The sequence below is a fragment of the Dreissena polymorpha genome, chromosome 14 (assembly GCF_020536995.1).
Source record: "Dreissena polymorpha isolate Duluth1 chromosome 14, UMN_Dpol_1.0, whole genome shotgun sequence".
NCBI lineage: Eukaryota > Metazoa > Mollusca > Bivalvia > Myida > Dreissenidae > Dreissena > Dreissena polymorpha.
The window spans coordinates 64,642,249-64,656,920 of record NC_068368.1 but is presented as its reverse complement, the minus strand read 5'-3'; the positions used below and the strand labels follow the sequence as shown (position 1 = coordinate 64,656,920).

Genomic DNA, 14,672 nt, shown 5'->3' with positions numbered 1-14,672 from the left:
GACAATAACACATCTTATGAACTACGAGATTAACGGTTATCAAGCAACAATGTCTGCATTCTCGTACACACTGTCTAGACACAAACATACATATGCTATTCAATATTGTTTTACACACGGTGGAGTCCATTGCATGCGCAGTTACTCCCCATTGATCGTTGCCTTTGATGCGAGTCTTTACTAGTATTTCGTTCTTTATTTTCATTTCGACTTTTCGCTCAACTATTTTCTTCCATTGTCGCTTTGTAGGGAAATTTCCATCCGGGACGTTTGAATTTAAGACGTTTATTAGGTCGTACTTGTGTAGTATCCTGTAAGCAAAAGAGATATATCCGAGGCATTGGCCTTCTAATTCAATGTGACGTATAAGTCTATTGTTAAAGATATCTTTCGCTAGGTATTTAGGATTAAATCTGCAGATTTGGTCGAAGAATGTTAGTTTTCTTATTTCCAGTTCATTCACTATCGGAACGGTATTAACGATTGGCAATAATCTGTTGAGATGTTTCTGACATACCCTTGCATGTGTTTCAGGCAAAAGTTCTGTGCAATAGAAAGTTGAACAAGATCACTTTGCGAGTTGATGTTCCATAGCTCACAGCCATATAAGGCCTTTGGGATAATAGATGAGTTGAATATCGTTAAGAGAGTTGGTGGACTCAGTCTTTCAGGCGCTACCCCTTTAGAGCACAAGCTCATGTATGTCCCTCGCAATCGTACGCATGCATCATGAATCGCATTATTAGTGGTCAGAAAAGAGTTGCATTCAATACCAAGATGGGTATACTTGTCGCTAGCGGGCAGACGTTCATGCCCTAGATAGAATGTTGAAGTCTCTTCTGTCTTCTTATTATAGACTAGTACGGAGCACTTCGATGCATTATAAAGAAACCTCCACCTGTTTGCATATTCATAACTAATCTTAAGCATCCTCTCGAGACCGTTTTTAGAGTGCGATACTAGAACCATGTCATCGGCCACAGTAGGCGAAGCCATATTAATGTCGTACATGCCATGATATTACCACTCTCTTCAAATTCCTCTATCAGGCCATTTATGTAAATACGATACAACAGCAGCTAACTGTTGCCTCCCTGACGGGTTCCTTGCCTGACCGGAAGTGGTTCCGAGATCAATCCTCGATGACGAACGCGGCTTGTTGAGTTGCGATACATTTCACGAAGTGTGAGAAGGGTGTTAGTGTCAATGACTGGATCAGGATCATTAACACCGGAAGTGGATAAAAGTTTGTGAAATAGTCCATCGTGCCAAAGCCGATCAAAGGCCTGACGAGCGTCCAGGAAACATAGATATACACTTGATCCCAGCTCCTTGGCATAGTATAGACATTCGCGGAGACTAAAGCTAGTCATTATGCCCCCAAGCCCGTCCTGAAATCCACCTTGTAACTTTCTGATAGAAGCGAGTATACCGTCCTTGCACCGGCTTAATACAATCGATTCATAAAGCTTTAGCAGGGTTGACGATAATGTAATTGCTCTGTAATTATTAGGCTGGTCTCGCCCGCATCCGCTAAGTCTGGATAGGAGCAACGCTGTCCGCTATAAAGTGACGAAAGGTTTCATGGTATCATTATCGGAAACAAAAGCACCAAACAAAAATGAACGGATGCGCGGGCAAGTCTGGAGCTACGCTAGCCGCATCTGACATATGACCCATTTTCACATGACGCGGCTCATATGTGTATGAACTGTCGGGAAACAACACATAATTAAGGCAATGATGATGATGACCAGTGATAATTACCGACTATTATAATGGGGAAGAAAGGAAAAATACAAGACAAAAAAGACTGACTCCGCACTCAAACTACTCAGCTATTTAGATATCCTGTGTTTTAGGCCCATTCACAACTTACATATCGAGAGCTATATCCTTTTTATAGCACACTTTAAAACTTTTCACTGAATTATCACACGTGTAATGTTCGTATGGAACTAGCATTTATATAACTCTCGAGTGTATTAAAATCATCGCCCCGAGGTGCAACTTGTTTTAAAAGCAAGGATCGAGTGCATTAGCTGTGTTATAGACATGTGTCCATCTATACACAAATGTGTGTTTTGCTACGGAAAACGATTTGCGTAACGCAAGGACTGTCGCATTCCGCTCGTTAATTTCAAAACACATCTATTAAAGGGACCTTTTCACGTTTTGGTAAATTGAGAAAAAAAACGTTCCAGTTTCGCAAATTTTCCTTGTAGTTATATAATTTGCGAAGAAACTGTAATACTGAACATTTACCGTGCTCTAAAATATTAACTATATGCATCTTTTGACGATTTAAAAACCTGAAATGTATAAAGCGTTGCAACGCGAAACGATTGAATAATTTGGAGAGTTCTGTTGTTGTCGTTATATTTTGTGACACTGCGAGGATTGCTTATATAAAGTTTAAAATACATGTCTCATTGTACGAAAACGGATGGCCGATTGATCTAAGAAGTAGACTTTTACTCCAGGGGCCAGTGGCTCGAGCCCAGTTGAGGGTTACTGTTTTTCTTTCTTTTATTTTATTCTTGTTTTTACTGGAGCTTTTAAGATCCAATGTTGACATTTATCAATATAAAGCACTTAATGACAAACTTCAATACATACCAAAATCTGTGCAATTGTCCCTTTAATAAGACAAATGATTCGACATTTAACCTAGGTTTTCGCAGGAAAACTTGATTCGAAAAAAATAAATGTCTTTGGTTATTATCATGTGTTGTTTTGTAATGCGGCATATAGTATCGTATATCGCGTTAGGCAATATATGAACAAACTTTAGAGGACCTTTAGATGATGATGCTACAGTTCATATAAAAACGTCTTGGATTTTGCAGTTCAGTATAAGAAGATATTTTAAGGTTTTCTCTATATAATTAATATAGAGCTTTTGACCGCCGGGGAGGTGCCAGTTCTAACTGATTGGCATAATTTGATCAAACTCTTTCAAGGACCTCTAGAATCAAGTACATACCGAATATGAAAGCCTTAGGCTAAGCGATTTCATACAAGGAAATGTTTAAGGTAATCCCGTCTATGAAAAACGGTTGCTGGGCAAGTTTTAAACAGAGGGACAAACTTTATAGAGGATGTAAAGACGGTGATAAAATAAATCCATGAAAGCCTTTGACCTATCAGTTTCAGACATGAAGAAGATTTTAAAAGTTTCACTCTATATAGCCTATGTAGCACTGGTGGTTCCAGCGCTGGACCAGTTGAAACCGCAATGGCATGATTTGTAGAGGACCTATAGATGATGCTACAGTGGTTGACTGTGCGTGTTTTTTTTTTTTTTTACAAACGTAAATGTAAAACTGGTGACTCTGGGGCAGAGAAAATGTTTACCCGAGGGGATTAATTTGAACCAACTTTTAAAGAATTTCTAGATGATGCTTCGTAACAAATATGAAGGCCGTTAGCATTGCAGTTTTTTACAAGATGATTTGTTAAAGGGGTCCTTATATTAGTCAATGTTCAATGGTGACCTCCAACCCGGGGGGGGGGGGGGCGGAACTAGATGTGACTTCATAGGCATAATTTAACAAACTTTATAGAAGACAATACTGCGATTCGTCATTCCAATTATTAAACCTATTGCCATTGCCATTTCATTAGAGATTTTTAAAGTTGTCATATTTGAAACTCGTCTAGGCCTCGTGACTGAATTTATCAACGAACAGAAAAGAGTAAATTTTGTATAGAAGACCAGCTAATGAACTTGTCTGTGGAGTTTAATAAAATTCTGCACAGTGGTTCTGAAGGGGATTTAAAAAGTTGACAGACGCATGGGCGGACAACGGACGTCACGGCATCCCAAAAGCTCAGCATGAGTCCGTTTGTCTTAGGTATGCTAAAACGGTATGGCTCCATGCAAAATCAAGCATGAATTACAATTAATCAACAGAAAACATATAACTACGACTTTCTGTTGTTTGTTCAAGGGTTAATACATAATCGATTTGACATGTGAGTGCACTACAAATATTAACCCGTGAGTTGGCCATGCATTCATTTAATAACAGTAATCAATTGGTCAATTCCTAACCCCGAAATGTAGAATAGGAAATATCGCGAATAATCGTGTCCTCGTGTCACATATGAGCTCATATTTAAATTACCGCATAAACATTTATGTTTCCTGGTTTTGAGTTGATGACGATCATTTGAGTTGTTTCTGTTTTTGATATACAATCGCCCGTTTAGGTGAAACATAGTTATTAAATGTATATAGTTTAATCCGATCAACAAGAGAAACGTTTGTAAAGATCAAGCGCGTACTGTGTTTTGCTTTTGTTAAGTACATTACCAAAATGTCCAAGTTACATAAAAGTTAAATTAAAGATTTCGATGCATAACTATAATTGGTATAAGCAAAATCACCGAAGAAATACACTTATTTAATAAGTCATAAAACTTAGATGTATCACATTTTAAATCCACTCAAATGATGAAACTAAATCTTCATTGCTAAAATATAAAAAACAAGAACAAAAAAAAAATTAATAAAGAAATAAGGGAAATGCTCGTTGAAATTATGAACACAGTCCTTTGGAATAAAATGAGGCATTCTTAATATCACGGCCACATAGTATTACAATGTGTGATGCATTTTCGATCATGTATTAAAGGAAACAACTTAAACATGCGACATTATGCAGTCGTTACACATTTGTAACGCTGTATAACCATTAACGCCTTATCAATTTGAAATTATGACTATGATAACTCTAACACGAAGATGTACTTAAGGAAGGTGTCAACGTATTACTAAGCTTTCTGGTTTACGAACAGAACAGAAAAGAACAGAACAAATATTTTACTCACTTAAGCATTTCACAGCTCATCGTAATCAATATAAAACATTCATGCATGGGTGAAAACAATTGTGATAAGGATAATAATAAATTATTTGTGAGAGTGTTGTGTGTTTAAATACACACTGAATTGAGCATTTATACTTAACTATATATTAACAAAACACAGTGGAAACAGCCAAAAAAAAATCACATTCCTTTCATAATCATTTTATAACTAATTGTTCATGTTGACAAAATACGAAGATTTTTTAGTTTTCGATTTGATGAAAACACGCCATTCCTTTGATACGTCAACAAGAGTCGGAATCAGTCGAATGACTCACCTTCAGTGACAAACACTCGCTTCATCATCACGTTTTTGTAAAACTTAAAACCCAAAACGGGTATCGAATTCCCGACAATACAGATTGCTTTAACAAACTGCGCTCAACAAAAACATTAATAGTTATAATAAAGATACACTACTCAGTAAAAACACAACTGTTTCAACATTTTATAAACCTCGCTTAATATGCCAGTTTTATTTTTTATTTTTCGTTAAAAAATACAGGCCCGTAGCCAGGGTTTTGAAAAGGGGATGCGAATTTTCCCATCAACGATTGTTATTGGGAGCATTTTTATATGAAATTTCTTTTTCATTGACCATACTCAGTGACGAATTAACGTGAAAATGATATAACATACATGTATTCCCCACTACTCTTTTTCAATAACGACCTTTTTCGATCAGTCATGGAAATAAATTATTTTATACGGTGTTTAACCCGACACTAGTATGCGCACGCACACTTTGTTTACATATGCAACAACAAATTTATAGAATGTAAAATCAACAATAAGAACGGTATAAAATATCATTATTTCTTAGAATCTTGTTAAAATTGGTGTATACAACTATTCCAAAGTTCTACTATTCATAAATCAAGCAAATTAAATGGAAATATTCGACTTTATTTTCAAAACAATTGTTTGTCTGCTACTATGGATAGTACCAGAGGCTTAGCATTGCTCTAAACGTGCTAAACACTGTTTAACAAAACTGGGTCTTCCCTTATCTGCATCAATACTAAACAGAAATTAAAATGGTATAACTGGTTACTTTAATTTTATTAAACTACTTTGAACAAATAAGTTATCTTGTTCTAAACGAATTTCAGAAACATATAACCATGGAGGCATAAAGACCCTATACCCACAAACTGCTTGCCCTATGGTCTCAAAGTCCTAAACAATGTATACCAGGACGTTGATGAAAAAGATGGACTTATTTGCCCATTATGCTCAAGATCCGTCACAGTTAATAAACACTAAACGTTAACGTCCACCTGATCATTGGCGTCGCTCTGGAGAGCGGCGACTAGTATGTAATGCATTTTTTTCGCTTATGAGAGGAGCAGTTATTGTACGGATTAATGTATATATTTTTGTTTTAAAAATATCTTGCATAGTGGTGATTTTTTTGTGTAAATTAGTGTAAATAAGTACTGCATTTGTGCCTTTTATATTTATTACAACATTTATTGCCAATAATGCAAAGTTAATTCTTTTAATTAATAGCTAAACACAGGATAGCATCAAACGTGACAATTTTTGACGTTACACTACGCCGATGCCTGTAAAATAGTTCACACTTAAAAAACAATCTAAACTATACGGAATACATGGAACACCACAAATGTAATCCTTAGGTCTATCGTCTTTTTATGAAAACAGAAGATAATGACCAACACAATATCTAGATTGGATTGAATACAAATGTGTACAAACCAGGCAATTTTTATTTACAACTATAACAATATACACATACTATGGACAAACTTGTTCACATATTACTTCGCAGTTTATGTTCAGTAAACAAAAAATACCTTACCATTGAACACGTTTATACAAATTGCATGTTATTATTTGCTAGATATCGGTGTTAAAACAGCTTTTACAGACAGGCGCACTGGTCTTCAATAAACATTTAATTAAATTAAATGCAATATTTTTCATTTGATTGTTTGCATCAGTCTTAAAATTGTGTAAGCTTTTGTATTCTGGTGTTTAATTGCCCCTTTGTTTTGCATAATCCGATTATCTCGTTTTGATCAAATATTGTCCAAACTTAACTGACAAAAAGGTGTCATAAACCACACTGGGTGGTCCAGACAGTGTCATTTAACACGATAGATGCCACCATGTCTCCTCTTTCTGGTAGTATTAAGCAGTCATTTGGATGAATAATTAACGCCGATGCGCTTAACAGTTGCTTAAATTAAATATGTGACATATGGTCAAATATAAAGTCATGTCCAATTTAGATTATCAGAAATTTACACCGTAAAGATACTAGCCCGATTAATTTATTAAAGTATGTAATAATTATAAAATTTACGTAAAAAAACAAGAAACGTATTAAGCGTGTATCAGTTACTTAAAAAGACGTCATTCCGTATTAAGATTTAATGTTACGACAATAAACGATCGACATCATCAACGGGGGTAAATAATGTTTGAAAAACAAATATTTATACAGATATATGTGTGTTAATTTTAATATTTGTCACTCGTACTCATTACAATGAACACAACTAAGGCTTTCAGTAAGTCATGTACCAGATGTCCCTACGTATTTTACAGCTTCACATTAGCATGATAAATTTACATATTAGAAATATAATTATAATGTTCGAAGATGAATGAACCCTGAAAAGAACGACAATACTCATTACATCAACATCTACAAGGATACTCCCATTATTACAGAATAAACGAATTTACCCGGTGTCTCAGTGAGAAAGTTAATCATGAATGTCGCCGTACTCGATCATCGGCCACTTGGTCGGGTCATTTTAACAACATCCAGACGGACATTCATTAAGTCCAATTAGTTTTATTTTCTGATCATATCGGGCTTTAAAAGTGCAATCTAACCCTTCATAATAGTCAAAAGACATTTTAAACACCAATTACAAGACATTTAATTACCCATCGACTTCCCAATAGGAATGCAATTGACGAAATATCAGAAGAGGTGCTCAATCAGCCTAGTAAATCGACCGTATCTAGGGAATTGTTTTCACCGTCGCTAAGGGACTGCCCCTTTTGACGTCATCGCGATAAGGTCAATAAGCATACATCTGTATTGATTGCTTTTTAATAAACATTCATATGGATATTTTCTTAAAAAAAAAACTCTTGCAAAAGTTAGTTCATGTGTCAGCCTATCAATACATCCCCATATCTGCGTAGTTCATACGTCCCATCGATCGGCCATTTATATCCCATGTATGTGCCAACCTATTTCTACTTCTTATCTCGCGGTGCATTTGCCCTTTAATAAGTAAATCACTCTGTTTGAGGTATATTGTCCGTGGACGTAAAGGGAATCGTTAGCGCTAGGACACAGTGAGCAAGGATTAATCGCTGACATAATGTAAACCCAAACTTGGTAATTCCAGATCTCCACTGCTATCGAGAACCAAACAATGTTCCTTTGATACCGCTTAAGCTGGTCCCATATTACAAATAACAGTTCCATTCCAATAATAATATGAAATGAATGCGATTTTGGAAAGGTTTGAATGGCTCAGCCCGCTTTCTTTCCCTAGATTATTATTTTGTTCACAATCAAGCGCATTCTGGTATAAGTATCTGGCTTGGCATGTATCATCTAGTCAACTGCAACCAGACGAAAAATTTCATTATGTCAGAGAGGCTGAGAGGCGGATGTAGCATCTTGACTTGGTTCGCTCTGTTCTCCCCACGCCACACAATCCTGCTGCGTCGACATGGTCGATCGTTACTGCCAGCAAGATTAGTATGGCGCACCAAAGGGGTCGAAACTTTAACTTCTGCTGCAGCAGAAAAAAATGCTGCTCGAGCAGCATTTAAACACTTATACATGCGTGGAATAATTAGTAGTTAATACATTAATAGTGGGAGAACAGGTAAATAATATCATATTTGTATATACTTAATTTGTTAATATTATACGTGAGTGTTGTGTTTTTTCTTCTGGTTATAGCCCACGTGATAGTATGCTGCTTTAAAGACAAAATAAAAAGCTCCATTGAGTAAATTCGAAAAAAGCTTGGTGAGAAGCACGTGAAGTTCCCCATACAAGAGACGAATCAAACAGTTGTTTTCATCCCACTCCAAGACGAAGCAAACCAAGCATGCAACACCTGCGCTCTTTTTCAGGAACATACGGCGTCTCCGCTCGATGATAGAGAAGAATCAAGCCTTCCAGCTTTATGATCGGTAGGTAACACGTAACAGTCGTCTCCCTTTGCAAAAGATCAGATTAGGTTTAGAATCGACGAGTAACCTGCATTTTTGTGTATCATACCACTACGTCCCCTTTTTTATAATAATGATATCATATACACACTACCTGTCTGCATTTTTAGCGCGAACGGATATTTTGTATTACGTATTTTACATGACATAACGATCACTTGCATAATCATTTTTACCGTGTGTACAATCTAAAGTATATAATTCATTATCATCTACGTATATAATGTATTTGTCGTAGGGTAAACAAACAATTGCATAAAATCTAGAATATTTGTGTCTTGTTCTGAGAAAACTGGGCTTAATTCATGTGCGTAAAGTGTCGTCCCAGATTAGCCTATGCAGTCCGCACAGGCTAATCAGGGACGACACTTTCCGCTTTTATGGTATTTTTAGTTTGAAGGAGGTCCCTTCTTACTGAAAATCAAGTTTAAGCGGAAAGTGTCGTCCCTGATTAGCCTGTGCGGACTGCACAGGCTAATCTGGGACGACACTTTTCGCACATGCATTAAACCTCTGTTTCACAGAGCATGTCCAAATTATTGCAAAACTTGGCTGATGATGTGTTACAGCAATAAATGCGACATACGCTTACGCGAAAGAATATAGCTTTAAGCATTTCATATCGTCTATAATGAAATTTCTATTCTGAAATAATACTTTTGTTTAAATGGCATTTTGCAATGCTGATTTTTTTTCCAGATGAAATGAATAATATTAGATTAGAGAAACCAGCTTTATTACGCAAAATACATTAACGACAAAAAACACAACTTAAGAGATGCTTGATACTAGTCAGCTAAACATACAACCACAAACGGGTATTAAACTAATAAATAATGAGCTATTAATAAAAGGGACATAAGAGATTGCTTTAACAAACAAATCGATTGTTATCAAAAAGAAACACTTATTAGTAAGTAAGTAAGTAAGTCTGTTACAAAACTTCGTTTGTATGCCATATTATTTTCTTATTATTATTTTCAAGAGAGTATCCCCTTTAACTACCCCCCTTGAAGCCCTTTTGGATACCAAGGTCCTTTTCATACTATAAATAAATAGTTTTCCATTCCGTTGTTCACTATTAATTATACAAATTAGCCGTGCTCTGTGAAAAGGGGGTTTAATGCATGTGTGTAAAGTGTCTTCCCAGATAAGCCTGTTCAGTCCGCACAGGCAATCAGGGACGACACTTTCCAACCAAACTTGATGTTTTCGAAGAAGAAATTTTCTTGACACGAACGATATCATTAAAGCGGAAAGTGTGGTCCCTGACTGCACAGGCTAATCTAGGACGACACTTTTCGCATTAAACCTCCTTTTCACAGAGCGAGGTTCAAATATTTGGGGTCACTAATCCGACTTGATTTATAGTCCTGAATCAGAAGAACAAGGCATTGTTAGGTGGCCGATTAAAAAGTGATAATGCGACATTTAGCGAAGAATAAACCATGATTTAGTTACAATGTGTATAATGTGCTGTTAAGTAAGGATTTCATTTGACAGTGCTGCGCTTAGATTCGGAACGCCTTTTCGCCTGTTTTAACAAGGATTGTAAAACGCAAAAATTGTTATTTGTTTGTATAAAAATCTTTGAGTAAAATCGAAAAATAACAAACCCACTGCTCACAATGACGTGTTAATACCACAAGTAGCGAGTCATGGTTTGAGTTCAAATATGCAGCCTTAACCAATGTATGCGTCTAGAAAAAAAAGGACTTGGCAAACAGCGAAGACCCAGATGAGACGCCGCATGATGCGGCGTCTCATCAGGTTCTGCACTGTTTGCTAAAGGTATCACTGTGAGAAATATTCTAAATATAGAAATAAATATACTAGACATCCCTAATTTTGGAAATAAATTGATCCAATTTAGAAGGATGGGAGAGTCCACTAGGCATACATGATTTAATATCTGACAGCGGCGCGTCGTTTAGCTCGGTACAAGTAAACTGTATACGGCGCGCCGATTTAAATAGCAAAGTAAACCCATGCTTGTTGTCGAACAGTTTCAAGGTCAAAGAAGGGAGTGCTCCAAGTAAATAAACTATAAGATATATTTCGTTAAATGTTCTTATAAATATTGAATAATGAAAGTTTAAGATGGGAAACCAGCGTGAAAAAAACACAATATTTTATTAATAAATTAACTTAGACCATCCCCTATTTTCATTTTGTTTTTATATCAGTCATTTGAATGATTTTAAGTATATGTACGTACTGCGTTTATTTTATGCTTTTCTGCGGAAAATAGGGAAATATCAATGATTTAAAACGCTTATTCACTTTTTCAAACTATGAAAAGTAACTGTGAAAATTATTGATATTGTTCAGTGTTTTACTTAGAGGTTAATAACTCGTTGCTTGAGGGCCAGAAGTGATTATCGGCCCGCAGAGTGAATAATCGCCCCGAAGGCCGTATGATAACTTGTGAAATAATATCCTCTATATATATAGTCATTAAAGGTAAATAAAAACTAAAGAAATGTATTAATGATGTATAATAATATATTATGATCGCTTGTTTAGTTTGTCTTAGTTTATTACAGTCGTAAAATGGCAAATCAGACGACATATATCGACCCAATGATTGGGGCACAGAATTGCTCGAAATTGCACTGAGTTCCTCAAAGCACGTGTCCAGTATTGCAAAGGTAAAATTAAAATAACTAGTGTTAATCGAACTGTGGAAAATGGAGTTTTTATTGTGCGAGAAACGAATGAAATGCAATAGTGTTTTATTACAATATTATACTACTTAATATATTTGTAAAATCTTTTACCAAAATACTATTTAATATATTTGTAAAATCTATTACCAAAATGTCTGAAATTGTTCAATTCGTCAATATGTGAACGTGTTGCTTTTAAGGACAATGTCTGAATTAAGCTCCAAAATGATTATATAAGCTTTCCCTTTATGAGTCTCAGTCTTGTTCTGTTGATTTAACAAACACGAAACAGAGCGTAGTATTTGTTTCTTGTAATCGTATGTTTAATAGAGAGTAGTGAATTGTTCAGTGCTTTTAAGAAAGACACTCAAGGAAAAAAAAGAAACATGCCCTAACAGAAGTGATATTAAAAATATGCTAAATAAACAATATATAGCCGGGCCCGTATTCACCAACCCATTCTTAGACTTAAGAATACAGAATAGACTTAGAACCAAGAAAAATGTGTTCAGTGTTTGAATATATACAGGCCTCCACTGGTGATTATGTCATTAACAAAATGTTCTTTATGAAGAATAATATAGATAGAGTTGTTTACTGCAGAGTTTGACTCAAAATTAAAGAAATTCTTGAATATTCTAATTTAAAGAATTTTCTTTATTCTTAGACTTAAGTCTAAGAATTGTTTGTTGAATACGGGACATCATGTAGTTTTTATGATTAAATTTCGTCTAATTCAGTATCATCTATTTGTGTCCCACTTTAGTATCAAAATTAATCAAGATTAAAGTCAACGTATATTACAATTCTTAGTACACGTTTTTATATATTGCAGGTTATATACAACCTGAAGCAGATCTCAACGTTTCTACACTTCTCAGCGAGACCAGTACCATATCAACGTCACCGTTGGAATCCCATGGACCAGCGCCTTACATCATCATAACAATAAGCGTAACAGCGGTTTTGATGGTTATTGCCATCGTAATGGCTTGCTGTTTTAAAGACAAGATAAAATGCTTCATTAAGAAAATTCGAGAAAGGCTCAGCAAGAAACCATTATAACTCTCCGTCGAAGAGACAGATTAAACACGGTTTTTATCCCATTCAATACAGAGGCAAACCAAGCAGGCGATACTGGAAAGGTACCTACTGCGCCCTTTCTCGATGCAAAAGAATCATGCCTTCCGTCTGCCTAATAGGTAAGGTTTGTTTTGCAATTTGTCGGATATGGATTATAATTTAAAAGTAACCTGTGTCCTGATAAACAATCAGTGTAATTGTTTTGCATCCTTTTCTTTAAGATTTCATGAATATACTATTGCGACCAGATTAACATAGACGGAGGGTTATTTGCATGGTTTTAACTGCTCATATTTCGGGGAATTACCGTCATTATGCCCCTTTTAATATAGGGAAATTGAGTGAACATGTGTATTGTCTCTGTACAGGCTTCAACAACGATCGCCCATCACTCTGGATCAGTAGAACATTAATTGCATAAATTTATCTGACGGAGGATTCCCGAGATAGCCGAGGTATCACGACCGGCTCAACCATGTCGACGCAGCAGGATACGTGTGACATGGGGAGAAACGAACCAACTAAGTGAAGTAGCTACATCCGCCCATCTCAGACATGCAGGGACGTCTCGCACGGGCGCACTTCACCAGATGGTACTTGCCAAACAATAGATTTATGCCAGAATGCGCTAGATTTGAAAACAAAAATCAATCTGGGTGTAGAATCCAGGCTGAGCCATTTAAGTCTTTTTAATACCACTATCAATATTATCAAATTATAGTTCCATTCAAATTATATATTCAAAAGTATATCGTAAATTATAATTATATATATAAAATATATATAATATGAAATAGAAAACTACAAGTACAACAAAAATAACAGAATTACAATACGCCATACTTAACAAACACAAATACAATATTCCAAAATAATTAAATTCATTTGCAATGCAGACAAATAAATATAAGTAATTACAAATAACTTCACACTCACCAGGTTGGTAGAATATAATATATGTTGCTGTTAACAAATACAAGTTTGTCGTGCGAAAGCTAAAGAGCAAAAGAAAGCATGGTCAGCAATTTGCAACCAATTTCAGGTTTTTTTATTATTGACCAATACAAATCTTGTATATGTGGTTTCTCTAATTCTCACTGGACAAAACATTTATGACATCACAGTACATGGCTAGACGCACACAGGACAAGGGACTGAATGTTACAAGAGAAGCAAATGGACACATACAAGACAAGGGACATAAACACTAGTTCATGAGACATAGACAAATATAGTAACACAGAGTGACCTATCTTACACAGTCCCTCCTCTCTTCAAAATGTCTCCATACATTTAAACTTTTAAATAACTTATTCACAGAAGAGGACATATATTGTAATTACAACCATTTCAACAATTACAATTTAAAAGAAGGCACGAACTTAGTGAAAGATAAATAGGGCAGGCCTAACTAAACAAAAAAATATCGAACCTCGAATAACAATTAACACATAAATGAAACACACAAATACAATTTACTATTATGAAAAACATAAAAATAATTAAAGGGGAGTAATTAACAAAATTTGAAAATGATAAAAATACATAAAAACTTTAAACAAATTATCTGATGCACAAACAAACACAAATTTTATACAATACTTATATGGTTTTCATACAATTCAAATGAAAAATTCCCATATAAGATATTATTTTAATGAAATAGACAAATGCAAATAGTTTTGGTGTCTGTTCAAAATCACTGAACAAAAAATAAACTTGCACCACTTTCATTGAAGAATGATACAATTTTTGTACAATATTAACAATTTAAGAGACATCTATAATAATATATGGATTTATTTGG

General features: G+C 35.2%; 1 protein-coding gene across 5 annotated transcripts in view; it reads right to left on the bottom strand.

Annotated features, from left to right (window-relative positions):
- LOC127857571 (uncharacterized) overlaps positions 1-14,672 on the bottom strand; it is a 154,132-nt gene that overhangs the window by 5,768 nt on the left and 133,692 nt on the right. The gene's annotated exons all lie outside the window — the stretch shown is intronic.